A 17,129-nucleotide genomic window follows, 5' to 3' on the forward strand; every position below is an offset into this window, starting at 1 on the left:
CGTACTGACCCCTCTCGCTCTCCAGGCTTCAGTGAAGGCAACCTGAAGCCTCTGGAGCGCTGCAGGAGTTCCCTCTGGGCTCTGGAGGCTTCAGGTTCCTTTTGACCTGCTCTTTGGGGCTGGCAGGGGGAAGCACTGCTTTCCCCCAGCGCCAGCCTCAAAGATCCCTGAAGCCTTTGGAGCGCAGTGCGAGTTCCCGCTGCACTCCAAAGGCTTCAGGCGTCGGGGACAGCCTTTGGAGGCTCCGCAGGGCAGCGGGGTGCCTTCACCCCGCTGCCCTGAGGAGGCTTTGCGCAGCTAACCCCAATCTAGAAGAGCGAGACAGAGCGCATCGCAGCGCTCCGTCTCCCTGTTCTGGCTTTGGGCTTAGCCGCGCAGCCTGCATTCACTCTACAGGACGCACACACATTTCCCCTTAATTTTTGGAGCGGAAAAAGTGTGTCCTATAGAGCAAAAAATACGGTACATCTGTATGCATCTAGGCTGAGTTTCATCCCTTGTTGCTTAGGGGGCATGGCTGGCGTGCACACCAGCATCTAGGGAATGGGACTATAGGCAGGCACATTCCAGACAGACCCTTCACACAATCAGTACCTATGGGTACCTGATGCCTGAACTGCGCTATTGTGCTCCTAAGTATTTATGTACCTTTGAGGTCAAAGCCAGGTTTGGATAATCAACCAAGACCTGACCCACTGCTATTGTTATAGATGAGCGAAGCATCACATTAAAGCGCAGAATATGCAAACCTTAAAAAAAGTGGATTTTGCCCCTAAAAATAGTTAATTCTGACAAACAAACAAAAAAAACAATTCTTGTAAATGCAGACTCCGATTTAGCTTTGAAGGACTTCAAGCAGCCTTCCATATTCCTAAAACAAGGACTTTTTTTGTTGTCAAGCTGTAGAAAAGTCTACAGCAGGCATCCCCAAACTCAGCCCTCCAGCTGTTTTGGGACTACAGTTCCCATCACCCCTGACCACTGGTCCGGTTAGCTAGGGATGATGGGAGTTGTAGTCCCAAAACATCTGGAGGGCCGAGTTTGGGGGTGCCTGGTCTAGAGAGAGGACCCCCTCTTTGCATAACAGAACATGGCAATGACATAATATACTTATTGCAACCTGAGTATGAGTATCAGAAAAAGAGTGTGCCATGTAATACGGGAGAAGCAGCAAACGTGTATTATTCCAGGTTTACGTATCAGGAATCGGATACATATATATCAGTATCCCCACACAGAAAATGAAACCAAAGCCACCATTCATAAATTGCTTAGTTGTGTGTTTTCTTCGACACAAACATTAGCACTCACAAATTAAAACGTAGTATGTAAAGTCGCCCTAAGAGACTCAGCACACCTGTTGTGAAGAGGCAGACAAAGTAGCATTTTTTTTATCTCACAAATGAATAATTTTTTTATTATCTTGATAAACAAAAAACAAGGGGCATTTCTCATTTTACTTCCAGGCTGAAATACTTTGCAGAAGACCCTCATTCTTCCAATATATTTCCAAACTATGTAGGTGAAATTTGGCTAAAGATTTTGAAGCCCTGACGAATGTACAATTCCCTCGTCCCATTCTCCCCCAGTAACGAGAAATGAAATAGAAATGTTAGGGGAAATTGAAATATATGTGACAGTTATTGTCTTACCAATTCTAGACATACACTTAGTACTTCAAGATCATGAAATGAATTATAAAAATGTGAGAAACGCCTGCAGCCTCAGACCTGGGCCCCTCAAATCCAGCTTCCTGTTCCCACAGTGATGAACCAAATGCCTTTGAGAAGTCGCAGAGCAGGAGCTAAGCATGTCAATAGTTTCCCCATTTTGACAGGGTAAAGTGCAGCTGAACAAAAATTTTAAAATCCTGTCTTAAAAGCATTTTCTCTAAAGGAGAAAACAGTTCATTTTTTTTAACCCTCAAGTCCGTTTTCCCCCCACTGAAAAAATAAAAAACGGTTTAAACTCCTCCTCTAATTTTCCTTAGGCCTGCACATCTGTAATCCTTGATTTCCTTTTGCCCTCTCCCATCCACCCGATCGTATTTTTCGCTCCATAAGACGCACCTGACCATAAGACACACATAGTTTTCAGAGGAAAACAAAAAAAAAAATATTCTGAATGAAACAGTGGGTGTATGATTTTTGTGGTTCATGCTGTGGCCACAGACATGTGATTTTACGGTGAGTTTGGGGTAGCCTGATGCAAAAAATCCTGAGGATCCATGTGGATCCGTGCTTTGTAACCATGTTTTTGCACATTGCAGCCCCAGGAAACAGTGGGTGCATGATTTTTTTGGTGCAGGCTGTAGCCATGGACATGCTATGTGATCTGTGGTGAATTTGGGGTGACCCAATGCAAAAATCCTGAGGATCCATGGGCTTTTACCTCCCCCCTTCCAGGCAGCCTCCTTTATCTCCCTTATCTCCCTCCCGATCGCTTAGCGATCAGCTGCTTCCTTTCAACACTCCCTTCCCTCTTGTTTGCCTTAGTGTCTTTTCCTTAGCTGGAGCAGTTTTTTGCTCCTCCTTTTCTTCTAATTTCTCTCCTCATTGCTTTAGTCTTCCTGTCTCCTCTCCTTCCAAGTTCGCTGTCTTTACCTCCCCCCTCCCAGGCAGCCTCCTTTATTGCTAGTGTCCCTTATCTCCCTCCCCAATTGCTTGCCCATTAGCGGCTTTGTTTCAACACCTACTTCCCTCTTTCAAAAAAAAGAGAGCATGATCTGATTTTCGCCCCTGGGCAATTTGGCTCCAGGGACCACGCATTCGCTCCATAAGACGCACAGACATTTCCCCTTACTTTTTAGGAAGAAAAAGGTGCGTCTTATGGAGCGAAAAATACAGTATCTTGGTTCTGCCCATGGAGGGGCACAACTTCCTTCCTAACCTAACTCCTGCGAGAAGCTACAGGGAACCAGGCAGAGGGCCTTCTCGGTAGTGGCGCCTGCCCTGTGGAACGCCCTCCCATCAGATGTCAAGGAAATAAACAACTACTTGACTTTTAGAAGACATCTGAAGGCAGCCCTGTTTAGGGAATTTTTCAATGTCTGATGTTTTATTGCTTTATTATTATTATTATTATTATTATTATTATTATTATTCTGTTGGGAGCTGCCCAGAGTGGCTGGGGAAACTCAGCCAGATGGGCGGGGTATAAACAAATAAACAAATAATTCCAGTAGTAGATAGGTAGCCGTGTTGGTCTGCCATAGTCAAAATAAAAAAATTTCTTCCAGTAGCACCTTAAAGACCAACTAAGTTAGTTCTTGGTATGAGCTTTCTTCTGCATGCACGTATCTGAAGAAGTGTGCATGCACACGAAAGCTCATACCAAGAACTAACTTAGTTGGTCTTTAAGGTGCTACTGGAAGAAACAAATAATTATTATTATAGTCGGGGGGGGGGGTGAAAGTGTTAGAAGACAATCACCTCTTTTGCCCTCTCCTCACTTGAAGGTGGATCCCAGTTCAAGGGGAAAGGAGGCATCTTCAATTATTGCGCTGCCTTACTCAAGCTTTGGGCTTGAAAATAGTCAAATGTAAGATGCTGCGATGCGAACATTAAAAAATAATAACAGCAGTAGCAGCCCAAAAGCTCTCATTCTGGCAGGGGAGAATTTTGGACATTAGAAAAGAACTCAGTGAATTCACCATTCCATCCCCCTGCAGGCATATAGGGGTTTTTTTTTAAAAAAATATTTTTTATCCTCCGCTAAATGGGAGACGTAATGTAAAAGGCTGCCCACATTTGGAGATATGCCTGAAGAGGCTTTTGTCCTTTGCATCTCCTTTGCCTCAACAGGCAAACTAAGGGCAGTCCTAACTGCCTCCACTGTGATGTGCAAGCTCAATCGACTATACTGGTGTGCTGTTTTTCAGGGGAAGTTTGTTGCTTTTGTTTTTTCATCTTTATTTTCGATTGTGCAATTTATGTGGAAATGGTTCAGTTTGGTTGTGCATTTTTTAATGTTTTGTTTATGTTGCAGTTATCTGTTTTCTCTGTGTTTGAACATGGTTTGAACTGTGGAAAGGTGGCAGGTGGACAAAATTATGCATGTATGTATGTGGGATGCGGGTGGCGCTGTGGGTTAAACCACAGAGCTTAGGACTTGCTGATCAGAAGGTCGGCGGTTCGAATCCCTGCAACGGGGTGAGCTCCTGTTGCTCAGTCCCTGCTCCTGCCAACCTAGCAGTTCGAAAGCACGTCAAAGTGCAAGTAGATAAATAGGTACCGCTCCGGCGGGAAGGTAAACGGCGTTTCCGTGCACTGCTCTGGTTCGCCAGAAGCGGCTTAGTCATGCTGGCCACATGACCCGGAAGCTGTACACCGGCTCCCTCGGCCAATAAAGTGAGATGAGCGCCACAACCCCAGAGTTGGCCACGACTGGACCTAATGGTCAGGGGTCCCTTTACCTTTAGGCAAACTAAGGCCCGGGGGCTGGATGTGGCCCAATCGCCTTCTCAATCCGGCCTACTGCAATGCGCTCTACGTGGGGCTACCTTTGAAGGTGACCCGGAAACTACAACTAATCCAGAATGCAGCAGCTAGACTGGTGACTGGGAGCGGCCGCCGATACCATATAACACCAGTCTTGAAAGACCTACATTGGCTCCCAGTACGTTTCCGAGCACAATTCAAAGTGTTGGTGCTGGACTTCCGGGTTGGCGCGATCTGGAAATGGCGGATTCCCTCCGAGCTCCGGAGGGAATCGGCTCAGCGGTGGATGGGTCTTTGCCGTGCCGGCGACACGGGGACCCTTAAAAACCGCAGGCGCGGAAGCCTGCGGACTGAAGACTCGGCGGGTGCCTTAAGCGCCCCCCCTGATTCGCAATGAGCCTTTTTAAAGGCTACGGAGGGGATACGGGGGACGGCGCGGCACTGAGAGTCGATCGCTACCGCCGCTGAGCGAAGCCGCGAGCCATAACTGGAGAGCGCTGACTTCCTTCCTTGAAATTTGGAATGAAAAAGGAACCCGTGAGTAATTTGGAACTGATCTTTAAAAACTTTTACCCTTTGAATTTGAGACGACCGGGGGGTGTGCCAAAAGGAAGTCCCCATCCCCCCCCTTGCAGACGATCCAGAGCAAAGATATAAGAGCTAAGCTGGAGTGCCTACCCTGTAAAGGGTGAGTTTTAATAAAGACAGTAACTTCCAAGATTTGGAAAAGCAAATTTAAGCAGGAGAGTGGAGTGTTGGAAGAGTTTCTGTTTTGTGGCAAACAACCCTCCCTCCCGAGCCCGGGAGCGACCTGCTTTGGAGCCTGTATAGAGGAGCAGAATTTGACAGCTGTCAAAGCTGTCAAATGGACTGTTAACAGTAAAAAATTGCTACTTAAAACCTCTCTGGATAAAAAGGTGTTACAATTGAACTAAAATTTTGGGAAACAAAGAAACAATAACAGGACAGAGGATTGTTGGAGAAAAGACCATCCAGTAACCAGATTCCCTCTAGGGGGAATTCTGTGGAATTACAATGGCTGTGGGTGGAAAGATACTGAGAGAAATCGAAAGGATGTTTTCACTGGTGGGAACCTTACAGGAGCAGACTACAGCTATGAGTAAACAATTGACGGCCTTGGATTTGGAAACAAGTAGTTCTGCTGAATGTAATGAGGACCTGAATGAGAAAGAACCCACAGCTGAATTTGAAATAATAAACAAAGAAGAGGAGAAGACAAAACAAGAAAGAGAACAAGTTATCTGGGAAAACACAAACCAGAAGCCGATATCTGGAGAACACAAGCAAGGAGATTATTGGATGAAATTCATTTTAAGCCTACAAAAGATACAGAAGACGAAAGTGGAGGCCCTGGGAGCTTATGGAATTCAGGAACTCGAAATAAAGAAGTACAATTGGGGCCTCCACATAGACTTTGACTCTGACTATCACCAAGACTCAGGCCTTGTGGAAATTCTTCAGCAGTTGCTTCTAAATATGGGAAGAGACTATGGACTGATTGGATTGATTGCTAAGGGAATCTTTCGAGACCCGATGACAGACAAAGAGGACTACCAACAAAACCGGCGGAGAGGGACTGAAATAGATTTGAGAGCCTCGGATGTGCGGAATCCAGGCTAAAAACTGTTACTTTGGACATATTTTGGGAAAGGACGCAAAGCGGGGATGGGAGGGAGGGAAGTATAAATTTAAACAACACGCAAGATCAGGGGGTTTAGTAATAAGGAAATTATTTAAGAAAAAATGAGAAATCGAGGGAAGAGAATCGGGGTCCAACTTAGGGAAAATTTATTTTTGTTCTTATAAAAGGACTAATTTTAAGACGGAAGAAATGCCAATTTGCTGACATAAACTTGGGAATAGGGATGCAAGGGAGGGGGTGGGGGGAAGTCAAGGATTAGGGTTAGAAAATAAGATTTTCTGGAACTATTCATGTTTGTTGTCTTTTATGTTTGTTTTGGTTTTATGTGTTTTGTTTGTGTCTATAAAAAATGTGAAAACCCAATAAAAATTATTATAAAAAAAAAACAAAGTGTTGGTGCTGACCTTTAAAGCCCTAAACAGCCTCGGTCCAGTATATCTGAAGGAGCGTCTCCACCCCCATCGTTCTACCCGGACACTGAGGTCCAGCACCGAGGGCCTTCTGGCAGTTCCCTCACTGCGAGAAGCCAAGTTACAGGGAACCAGGCAGTGGGCCTTCTCGGTAGTGGCGCCCTCCCTGTGGAACGCCCTCCCACCAGATGTCAAAGAGAACAACAACTACCAGACTTTTAGAAGACATCTGAAGGCAGCCCTGTTTAAGTATTATAATATTCTTTTGGAAGCCGCCCAGAGTGGCTGGGGAAACCCAGCCAGATGGGCGGGGTATAAATAATAAATTTATTATTATTATTATTATTATTATTATTATTATTATTATTACTATTATTATTATTATTATTATTATTATTATACTGTGCCTTGTGTCTTGAGCTGCATCACTCCAACCCTCTTGTCCCTGCAGTAGCAAGGAATAGAAAAGGCATTCATCCCCACACGCAGAGATTCACAAAGAAGAAACCCCATGTTTTAACATGGTTGGGGCAGACGGATGAACGCCAGATGTGACGGATGAATCACACGTAGTTTGCTCCCGGCTGCTAATCTGACCATCACAATAACTTCCCTTACGTTTCGTATGCTTTCCGTTAAGCAAATAACAGGTCCCTGGCTGCTGTTGTACGCCGATATATTAATAACCAGCGCTCTAACAAGAGCAAGACCAATACTAAGCACATCTCTGAAATACATTCCATTTTCTCCACCGCGTTATTTGCTGGGAAATAGTTACAATGGAGCGACGGCTTACTAGGGTTTACTCTGGCTTTGTCAAAACCACGTCTGTCGTTTAATAGATAAACACGGAAACTGGCAACGGGAAAATTTTGTTTTGAAGCTTGAGGTCAGAGGCGGAATTAAGAAATCTGCGGTGCCTGCTGGTAAGTTGGCATTGTTGCCATTTAAACAGACAATAAACCACCCCTGATTACACAGATCGGAAAACAACACATTAGCAACTGGGTTTTTTTGTTTGTTTTTTTGCTTTAAAAAAGGTGGGTGAAAACTTTTTTTAGGAAACGAAAATAACTAAAAGTGTTCCTATTCTTCCTTCCTATCTTCGGCACCTAAAATGCAATTAAATCAAGCCAAATAGCAAATCAGGACTTGGACAGGTACTTTGCTGGTAGGAATTAGTGGGCAAGTCAGGTCCAATAATAATAATAATAATAATAATAATAATAATAATAATAATAATAATAATAATAATAATAATAATAATTTATTATTTATACCCCGCCCATCTGGCTGAGTTTCCCCAGCCACTCTGGGCGGCTCCCAATCAAGTGTTAAAAACAGTACAGCGTTACACATTAAAAACTTCCCTGAGCAGGGCTGCCTTAAGATGTCTTCTGAATGTCAGGTAGTTGTTTATCTCTTTGACATCTGAAGGGAGGGCGTTCCACAGGGCGGGCGCCACTACCGAGAAGGCCCTCTGTCTGGTTCCCTGTAGCCTCACTTCTCGCAGGGAGGGAACCGCCAGATGGCCCTCAGCGCTGGATCTCAGTGTCCGGGCAGAACGATGGGGGTGGAGACGCTCCTTCAGGTATACAGGACTCAGTTTCCACAATCAGAAGAGTCATGTGGCAAAGAAGTTCTTGGACTGCACTGCTTCAGTGGGAACGTGTGGGTTGCATGTTTGAATGCTCCCCCATTTAAAAAGACAGACCAAACCTTTCCTCTGGAATCTGTTTAAAGTAAGCCCAGTCTCTGACTAGATAACAATCAAGGGAGCAATGAATGGGGAGAAAACTGGATGTGCAAACCCTTTCACAAATCATGTCCACTATTAGCTGCGTGATTATCTACTTCTGCTTCACTGACTATGCAAAATCCTTTGACTGTGTCGACCACAGCAAACTATGGCAAGTTCTTAAAGAAATGGGAGTGCCTGATCACCTCATCTGTCTCCTGAGAAATCTCTATGTGGGTCAAGAAGCTACAGTTAGAACTGGATATGGAACAACTGATTGGTTCAAAATTGGGAAAGGAGTACCACAAGGCTGTATGTTGTCTCCCTGCTTATTTAACTTATATGCAGAATTCATCATGTGAAAGACTGGGCTGGATGAATCCCAAGCTGGAATTAAGATCACCGGAAGAAATATCAACAACCTCAGATATGAAGATGACACAACCTTGATGGCAGAAAGTGAGGAGGAATTAAAGAACCTTTTAATGAGGGTGAAAGAGGAGAGCGCAAAATATGGTCTGAAGCTCAACATCAAAAAAACGAAGATCATGGCCACTGGTCCCATCACCTCCTGGCAAATAGAAGGGGAAGAAATGGAGGCAGTGAGAGATTTTGGTTTCTTGGGCTCCATGATCACTGCAGATGGTGACAGCAGCCACGAAATTAAAAGATGCCTGCTCCTTGGGAGAAAGGCGATGGCAAGCCTAGACAGCATCTTAAAAAGGAGAAACATCACCTGCCAACAAAGGTCCGTATAGTTAAAGCTATGGTTTTCCCAGTAGTGATGTATGGAAGTGAGAGCTGGACCATAAAGAAGGCTGATGGCCGAAGAATTGATGCTTTTGAATTATGCTGCTGGAGGAGACTCTTGAGAGTCCCATGGACTGCAAGAAGATCAAACCTATCCATTCTGAAGGAAATCAGCCCTGAGTGCTCACTGGAAGGACAGATCCTCAAGCTGAGGCTCCAATATTTTGGCCACCTCATGGGAAGAGAAGACTCCCTGGAGAAGACCCTGATGTTGGAAAAGATGGAGGGCACAAGGAGAAGGGGACAACAGAGGACGAGATGGTTGGACAGTGTTCTCGAAGCTACAAACATGAGTTTGACCAAACTGCGGGAGGCAGTGGAAGACAGGAGTGCCTGGCGTGCTCTGGTCCATGGGGTCACGAAGAGTCGGACATGACTAAACAGCAACAAAGCTCACTCTTTGACTAGATAACAATCAAGGGAGAAATGAAGGAATGAATGGGGAGAAAAATGGATCTGCAAACCCTTTCACAAATCATGTCCACTATTAGCTGTGTGAAGCAAGCGTCTTTACACGGTACAGATTCTCTGGACGCAACCTGCTTTTCCTCTTGCGAAGTTCTTGCACATCCGTCTTGCATATGCACAACAGACTGTTCCACAGTGCAGAAGGAATTCTCTGGACTGCAAAGACTTTATCCTAGCCTTCTTTAATGTGCTGGTTTCCTCCCTTCCTTCACACTTTATGTAAGTTGTTTGCTTCTGGCGTCCAGGGCTACTGGATGATAGAATTTGTTTGTGCCCAACTGAGCCATTGGAAAAATATAGTGGTTTGTTTGCACCCTGCTGATAGGAGAAGATAGTATTTTGCATCCAGCTGAGCAACCAAGGAAGTAGGATCTTCTTCGCAGAAGTTTGAGTCTATTAAATTTTATATCTGTGAAATCTGCAAAGTGGATTTTGCATTATATAATTTATGTCGGAGAATATGAATGGGATTTTCTGCATACATTTCACAGTTAACAGCAAACACTTGGAGACTGTTCTGTTATTAAGCAATTTATAAACATGCGGGGAAAATAAACAATGAAATAAATTTCACATAAAAGAAAAAGACAAATGAAGCTAGAAATAAAATACAGTGGTGCCCCGCAAGACGAATGCCTCGCAAGACGGAAAACTCGCTAGACGAAAGGGTTTTCCGTTTTTGAGCTGCTTCGCAAGACGAATTTCCCTATGGGCTTGCTTCGCAAGATGAAAACGTCTTGCAAGTTTGTTTCCTTTTTCTTAACACCGTTAATACAGTTGCGACTTGACTTCGAGGAGCAACTCATAGAACGCAGTGTACATAGTAGCCTTTTTTGAGGTTTTTAAAGACTTTGGTGATTTTTGAAGCTTTTCCAAAACTTCTTTTGCAGCCATTTGGTAAGTTAAGCTTTTAAAACTTTTTTTGGGGGGTCTGGATTTTGGGTTGGGGTGTTTGGAATTCAAGGTCTTGGTGTTGAGAAGGGGTTTGCAAGAATCTGGAAGCTTGTGTGTTTTTTTCTACATTTTTATGATTTTCTGTGACCATTGGGCCACTCTGCTGTTTTTTAAAAAAAAATTCTGGGTTTGAATTTTGAAATGCTCTTTACAGTATGTGTGACTTTAAAGAGCACTTAATAAACTCTTGTTGTACCAAATTTGGCTTTGTTTGGACTTTTTTTGACAATAGGAACGCATTAATTGATTTTCAATGCATTCCTATGGGAAACCGTGCTTCGCAAGACGAAAAATTCGCTAGACGAAAAAATTCGTGGGACGAATTAATTTTGTCTTGCGAGGCACCACTGTACCAAATTTCCCTATTTTTCCTAGTCCGACTTCATTCTATAGAATAACATTTGCTTCTTGGGGATTCATCTTTTAAGCCTACTGTTATGAATGCTGGCCAAGTATGTCTCTGTTTTCTATATCTGCTATGGATCAAATTGTTTGCTAATGACCCAAGATGTTCAATGAATGGCTCTTTAGGGAAGGATTGGGGAACCTCCCATGCAATCCCCATAATCCCTGACCACTGGCCATGCTGGCTGGAACTGGTGGGAGTCCAACATCTTGAGAACCACACGTTCCCCATCCAGCCCTGCTATATTGGAGAATGGTGTGGAATGTGAACAGGACTGTCTTTAGCATATGCACCGCTGGGGTGCAAAGATCCGCCCAGTGCCCCCAAATTTAGTTTAAAGGTAAAGGGACCCCTGACCATTAGGTCCAGTCGTGATCGACTCTGGGGTTGCGGCGCTCATCTTGCTTTATTGGCTGATGGAGCCGGCGTTTGTCCACAGACAGCTTCCGGGTCATGTGGCCAGCATGACTAAGCCGCTTCTGGCAAACCAGAGCAGTGCACGGAAATACCATTTACCTTCCCACCGGAGCGGTACCTATTTATCTACTTGCACTTTGACGTTCTTTCGAACTGCTAGGTTGGCAGGAGCAGGGACCGAACAATGGGAGCTCAACCCGTCATGGGGATTCAAACCGCCGACCTTCTGATCGGCAAGTCCTAGGCTCTGTGGTTTAACCCACAGCGCCACCCGCATCCCATCTAAATTTAGTTTAGCCACCCGCAAATTAACTTTTATTGAGCTTTTTTGGGAGGGGGGAAGCCAAAGTTGTTGACCTTTTTTGGGGGGGGAGATCGCTCACCTCTAACAACGACACAATGGATAAAACTGCTTTTGTTTCCTGGCTTGTCGCTACGGAGTAACAGAGCAACGGAGGAAGGGGACTTTTGCTCCATTGCTTTTCACTGCCGCCAATCAAGAGGGACCGGTATACAGTAGGTATACATTTAGCGCCCCTCAGAATTCGGCGCCTGGGTGCCCCGCACCCCTGGATGAAGACGGCCCTGAATGTGAAACCCATCTGAATCTTCAGGAGGTGATAAATCTTCTGCTCTCCCAGAGGGACCCAAATTGAAGCAGACAGACTGAAGTATTTGGGGCTGAGTTGAAGAATGGAAGGAATCTTTAGGGTCACAAATCCCCCTCTTTCTAGGGATAATGGATATAACTCTCTGCCTAAAGTTGGCCTATGCTGTTTGCCTCCACCTATATTCAAGTTTGTCTATGTATGTAAAAAAACCAGATGTGTTACAAACATGCCACTAGTTTGGGTGATCTTCCAAAAGAAGCCAAGCATTGCTCTTGAAGCAGCTCATCACTTAGGGAAACAGCAGCACCATATTCCAGCACATATAAATTCACAGCAGTCCTAACTGGGTTTATTCTGGAAACAAACCCTACAGAGCTCTTGCTCCCTTGTTAAATGTGCTTAGGATTGCAGCACTAGTTTTATTTTAAAAAGGTCAGTCAATCTCTTTTGAGTATTTTTGCAGCTTTATTCAGTATCTGCCCATAGCAGGGAACTGAAATCAGCTAAACGTGGATTGCAGATAAAAGTGAGTTTATGAAGGGCAGTGCATTTTAGCAGGGTGGGGAGAAGAAAGCTCTCATACTTGCCAAGGTCTCACCTGGTCACTCCAACTCATGGTCTTGATCAATTGCCCCACTTGTTTCTTTAACTGTTCAACCCCATTCTCCTTTCTCTTCAGCCCTGTTTCCTTTTTGCTGTTCATGCTCTCATAACTCCAGGGCTGGACTTCCATGACATAATCAATAGGCAGCTAAAGGTAAAGGACCCCTGACAGTTAGGTCCAGTCGCAGACAACTCTGGGCGCTCATCTTGCTTTACAGGCCGAGGGAGCCAGCGTTTGTCTGCAGACAGTTTTCCCGGGTCATGTGGCCAGCATGACTAAGCCACTTCTGGTGCAACGGAACACCAAAACCAGAGCAGCGCATGGAAACGCCATTTACCTTCCCGCTGGAGTGGTACCTATTTATCTACTTGCACTGGTGTGCTTTTGAAATGCTAGGTTGACAGGAGCTGGGACTGAGCAATGGGAGCTCACCCTGTCACGGGGATTCGAACCTCTGACCTTCTGATCGGCAAGCCCAAGAGGCTCAGTGTTTTAGACCACAGCGCCACCTGTGTCCCCAATAGGCAGCTACTGTTGTTGCATTTCTTTCACTATCTCCAACTCTACGATTATTTTTTTACAAGTTCACTAACAACTAAGATAATTCTGCCTACGTCCATTTCCCAGGCTTACCAGGGCGAAGAGAAGTTCAGATGCAACTTAGAGAGGTTCTTCTTTGCAATTTATAATGTGCCCACTAACTCCATAACTTTTACAAATGACTATTGAACGTGAATGAATTCATTATTATATTGACGTTATTTCGCACCACTACTATCATCATCATCAAAGAATAAACAGCTCAAAATTGCTGGTCATCTCCATCTTTTTTCCCTCCTTTAAGCCTACACAGGTAATAAATGGGAACACATTTGCTAGGAAATCAAAATTAAAATTTGGGTGAACAGAAATGCTTATCTGTGTTGATACCTATCTATAACAAGCAGTTCCAAAATCTTGTCAAACCAAGCCCTAGCAGGCAGAGTATAAGTGGGATCTTCTGGGATCAAAGCTACACAGCAAGATTACTTCCACGTTTCTGAATCTGGCACTGAACAAGTGCACCCACCTCTTGGAATTAGTCCTGAGAGCAGGAGTGGCCCAAGATTTTTTGGCGCCGTAGGTAAGGTGCCCCGATGCCACCTCCCCCTGCAGATCTGGGTCCTCACCCCACTGCCTCCACCGATGCAACTGTGCTGCTGCCAGACCCATGGCCGTAACGGTACCCTCACCTGTGGCTGCACCTGTGGCTGCCACAAGGCGGCTGCAGTGGCAAGGCTGGCGGCATGAATGAAGTGCTGGCATCAGTGCAACATTGGGGGCGGGGGTCAGATTCACTGCCTAAAGCAAATGGCTTCACCTTGCCAATGCATGTGTTGCCCTTGCCTGAGAGGCACAAGCCAAGAGACAAATTTTGTCCTACCAAGTTATTTTGGTCTTGTTTTCCTTTCTGTGCTCTGTACCGGGGGGGGGGGGGAGCAACTTCTAAGAGACTGCGATCTACTCACAGAGTTAAAAACTGGCAGTGTCTACCCCTTTTTGGGAGGGTTTCAGGTCAAAGTTGCTGAGCTTTTTTTAATGAAGGAAAGTCCCATTTTTAGGGGTGCAGGGCACAGTTATTGAGATTTTTTTAGGGGAGCCAAATTTGTTGAGCATCTTTGGGGGGGAGCCAGTGATTTACCAGTGATCTACCACAGATGTCCAGTGATCTACTGGTAGATCACGACCTACCTGTTGGACGTGCCTGCTCTATACACACCATGCACTACAGCACTCCTCCCAAGAATCTTGGGAACTGTGGTTTCACCCTCACAGAGCTACAGTTCCCAGTACCCTTAAAGCAACATTACTGTTTTTACCTAGTAATGTGGCTACATCCTCCTGACTTTATTGAGGGATATAATCCTGTATATTCAGCCTAATTCTATTCACCTTTACTCAGAAGTAAATCCCACTTTGCTCACATAATTGAGTGTGATGCAAGTGCACCTGGGGATATAATAATCTGAAAATGCAGCATGTCGTCTCTTTGACACTAGCTAGGTTATAATTCTGGAAAAAGTGCAGCATCTTTTGCAATGTGAAACAGCACATTGATTTTCTATCAATCAGCTTCTTACACAACCATCAAGCGATTCAAAACTCAGAACGGAAATTTCACAGACTTAAGGTCTTGTTCAACCCACGAATTAAGTAAAAGCAAACACAACAGTTTGTCCTGCGAGGAAGTGAACCAGCCATTTAAAAGAAATACATAGGTGAGCTGCTCCATCTCCTTAATTATAATTTTTGCTTCCTTTTTCTCAAGCTTCCCCCCCCTATTTCTACAATATCCCTTTACCCACAGTGACCAGAACTGTGCAAAGCATTCCAAATGTGATAGCACCACAGACTTGTATAATGGTATTATTATACTGGCAGTTTTATTTTTAATCCCTTCCCCGATGCTCCCTAACACGGAATTTGCTTTTTCTAAGCTACCACAAAAAAAGGCGAGAAAGGCACAGATACAATGGGAAGAACATGTTTCAAGAGTCAGCTTCAAAGCACCAGCTTAGTGATGGTTTTCTGACTGAGGAAACCCAGCAACAGCCCACAGCCCAACCAGTTTCACATGAGGAGAGCAACAATCAACAGGGGAGCTACTGAATCGTAACTTAAGGACAGAGCACATTCAGAACGCGAGAACTGGGGTCTCTGGATACATGCTTGTGATGTAAATAATGTGGGAATGTTCAGGGATGCAGGAGAGGATATATTGTGTGATTATATCCTTATCCAATTTGTGTTAATAAGTTCCCAAAATATCAGCAGAGGAAAACATTCCCCTTTATTTTAAGTTTGCAACGGCAGCGTTTGCTCAGGCTCGCTTAAGCCTCTATAATAATCACTCTGGTAATTTCCCCTTTCCCCCTCTTAAAATAGAAGACACGACACAGTCCTTTACAAAAGTATAAAAAGAGTTTACTCACATTCTGTTCACAATCAGATCCCAGAAGGCAGACTTAAGCTTAGTGAAGTAATATACATTTGGATTCTATCTTATAAGAAGATAGTCCCTTTCTCCTCTCTTGGCTGGGAGCCAAGAGGGCATCTTTCACTCAGGAGAGATGTTGCTTGCAGATGTTGCAGATGTTGCAGAGAGGCAGGAGAGGGATGGCTGCCCCTGCCCTGTGCTTTTATCATTACCTGCACAGGTGAGGCCACACCCACCTCTAGTCACATGTGGAGGAAGTCTGTCCCAGCCCAAAGGGAAGCAGGAAGTTTACCTGTTGGCTGGACAAACATCCCTCCCCATGTCTAAACATGCACACTCTAGGAATGTTGTAATTGACTGCTCCTGTGTTTCACATCCCACAAATAAGTCTTGCTGATTGCAGAGCAATGGATTTATTACAACCATGAATTCCAAAAACCTTAAGGTTGTATGATACAGCCTCCTAGTAAGCAATATAAAGAAAAAACCTGTCCCCACTTTAACAATTCCCATTTGTAATACTCTCAACTTACATTATTTATGTATGTGGCAAAGCAAAGGCTCATTCACAACTTCCGTTTACTTCTGAATCGGAACAAACATCAATTGGGTTTTCTGCGGACTGACGTTTGTTCAGATTCAACAGCAGACAGCGGGATTTTCCTGGGGAAAGCGGTGGGACGGAAGGAAAACCTCTTGGAGCCGTGCCCAGAAATCATGGGACAAATGGAAGAAATCACAGAACCCAGAGAAGTGTGAATGAGCCCTAAGTTCCATAATCGCTTATCCCTGTTATATAGCAGCAACAAACGTACTTGCAAGGAATGTATACCATCTAGCCAACTTTAAATCTTGGATGTCTAAACGGTATCGGTGAGGGACATTGAGCATATGCGTGTGAATAAAGCTAAGTTAAGAGTTCTTTGGTAGGAAGAATGGGAAAGGTTGTGGAATGAAAGGATAAAATTTACAGCCTGTAATGCTTTGAAAGAGAATATGATGAAAATGATGTATAGATGGTATATTACACCAGTGAAATTAGCTAACATGTATAAGACAAATAATAAATGTTGGAAATGTATAGAAAAAGAAGGAACATTTTATCATATGTGGTAGGAATGTAAAAAAGTAAAGAACTTCTGGGAAATGATATATAATGAGATGAAAAAGATGTTGAAAAATACATTTTTTTAAAAAACCAGAAGCATTTTTACTTGGTATTATAGTTCAGGACATTAATAGGGAAGATGTTAAATTGTTTTTATATGCAACAACTGCGGCAAGAGTATTGTTAGCCCAGAAATGGAAACAAGAAGAAATTCTGACAAAAGAAGAATGGCAGACAAAATTAATGGACTATGAAGAATTGGACAAAATGACAGGAAGGATTTGAAACCTGCGGGACCAGAGATTTACAGAAGATTGGAAGAAGTATATGAATTATTTGAAGAGCAACTGTAATCAACAAATTACGCTAGTAGGACTACAAGAAGTTTTGTAAGGAGAAATATACGAAGTGTTACAAAGTAGAAAAAGATAGAGATATTGGTTATGAGTTTGAAATATAATAGGGAAATAAGAAATGAATACTGAGAGATTAGATTGGAAAATTTTCAGACAGGATTGATGGAA

At 44.0% G+C, this 17,129-nt stretch overlaps 1 protein-coding gene across 1 annotated transcript in view; it reads right to left on the reverse strand.

Moving 5' to 3' along the window:
• Positions 1 to 17,129, reverse strand: part of UBE2QL1 (ubiquitin conjugating enzyme E2 QL1) — a 35,484-nt gene that overhangs the window by 1,851 nt on the left and 16,504 nt on the right. The window lies entirely within an intron of this gene.

The sequence above is a fragment of the Podarcis bocagei genome (genome assembly GCF_964188305.1).
Source record: "Podarcis bocagei genome assembly, chromosome: 8".
In the NCBI taxonomy this organism is placed as follows: Eukaryota; Metazoa; Chordata; class Lepidosauria; order Squamata; family Lacertidae; genus Podarcis; species Podarcis bocagei.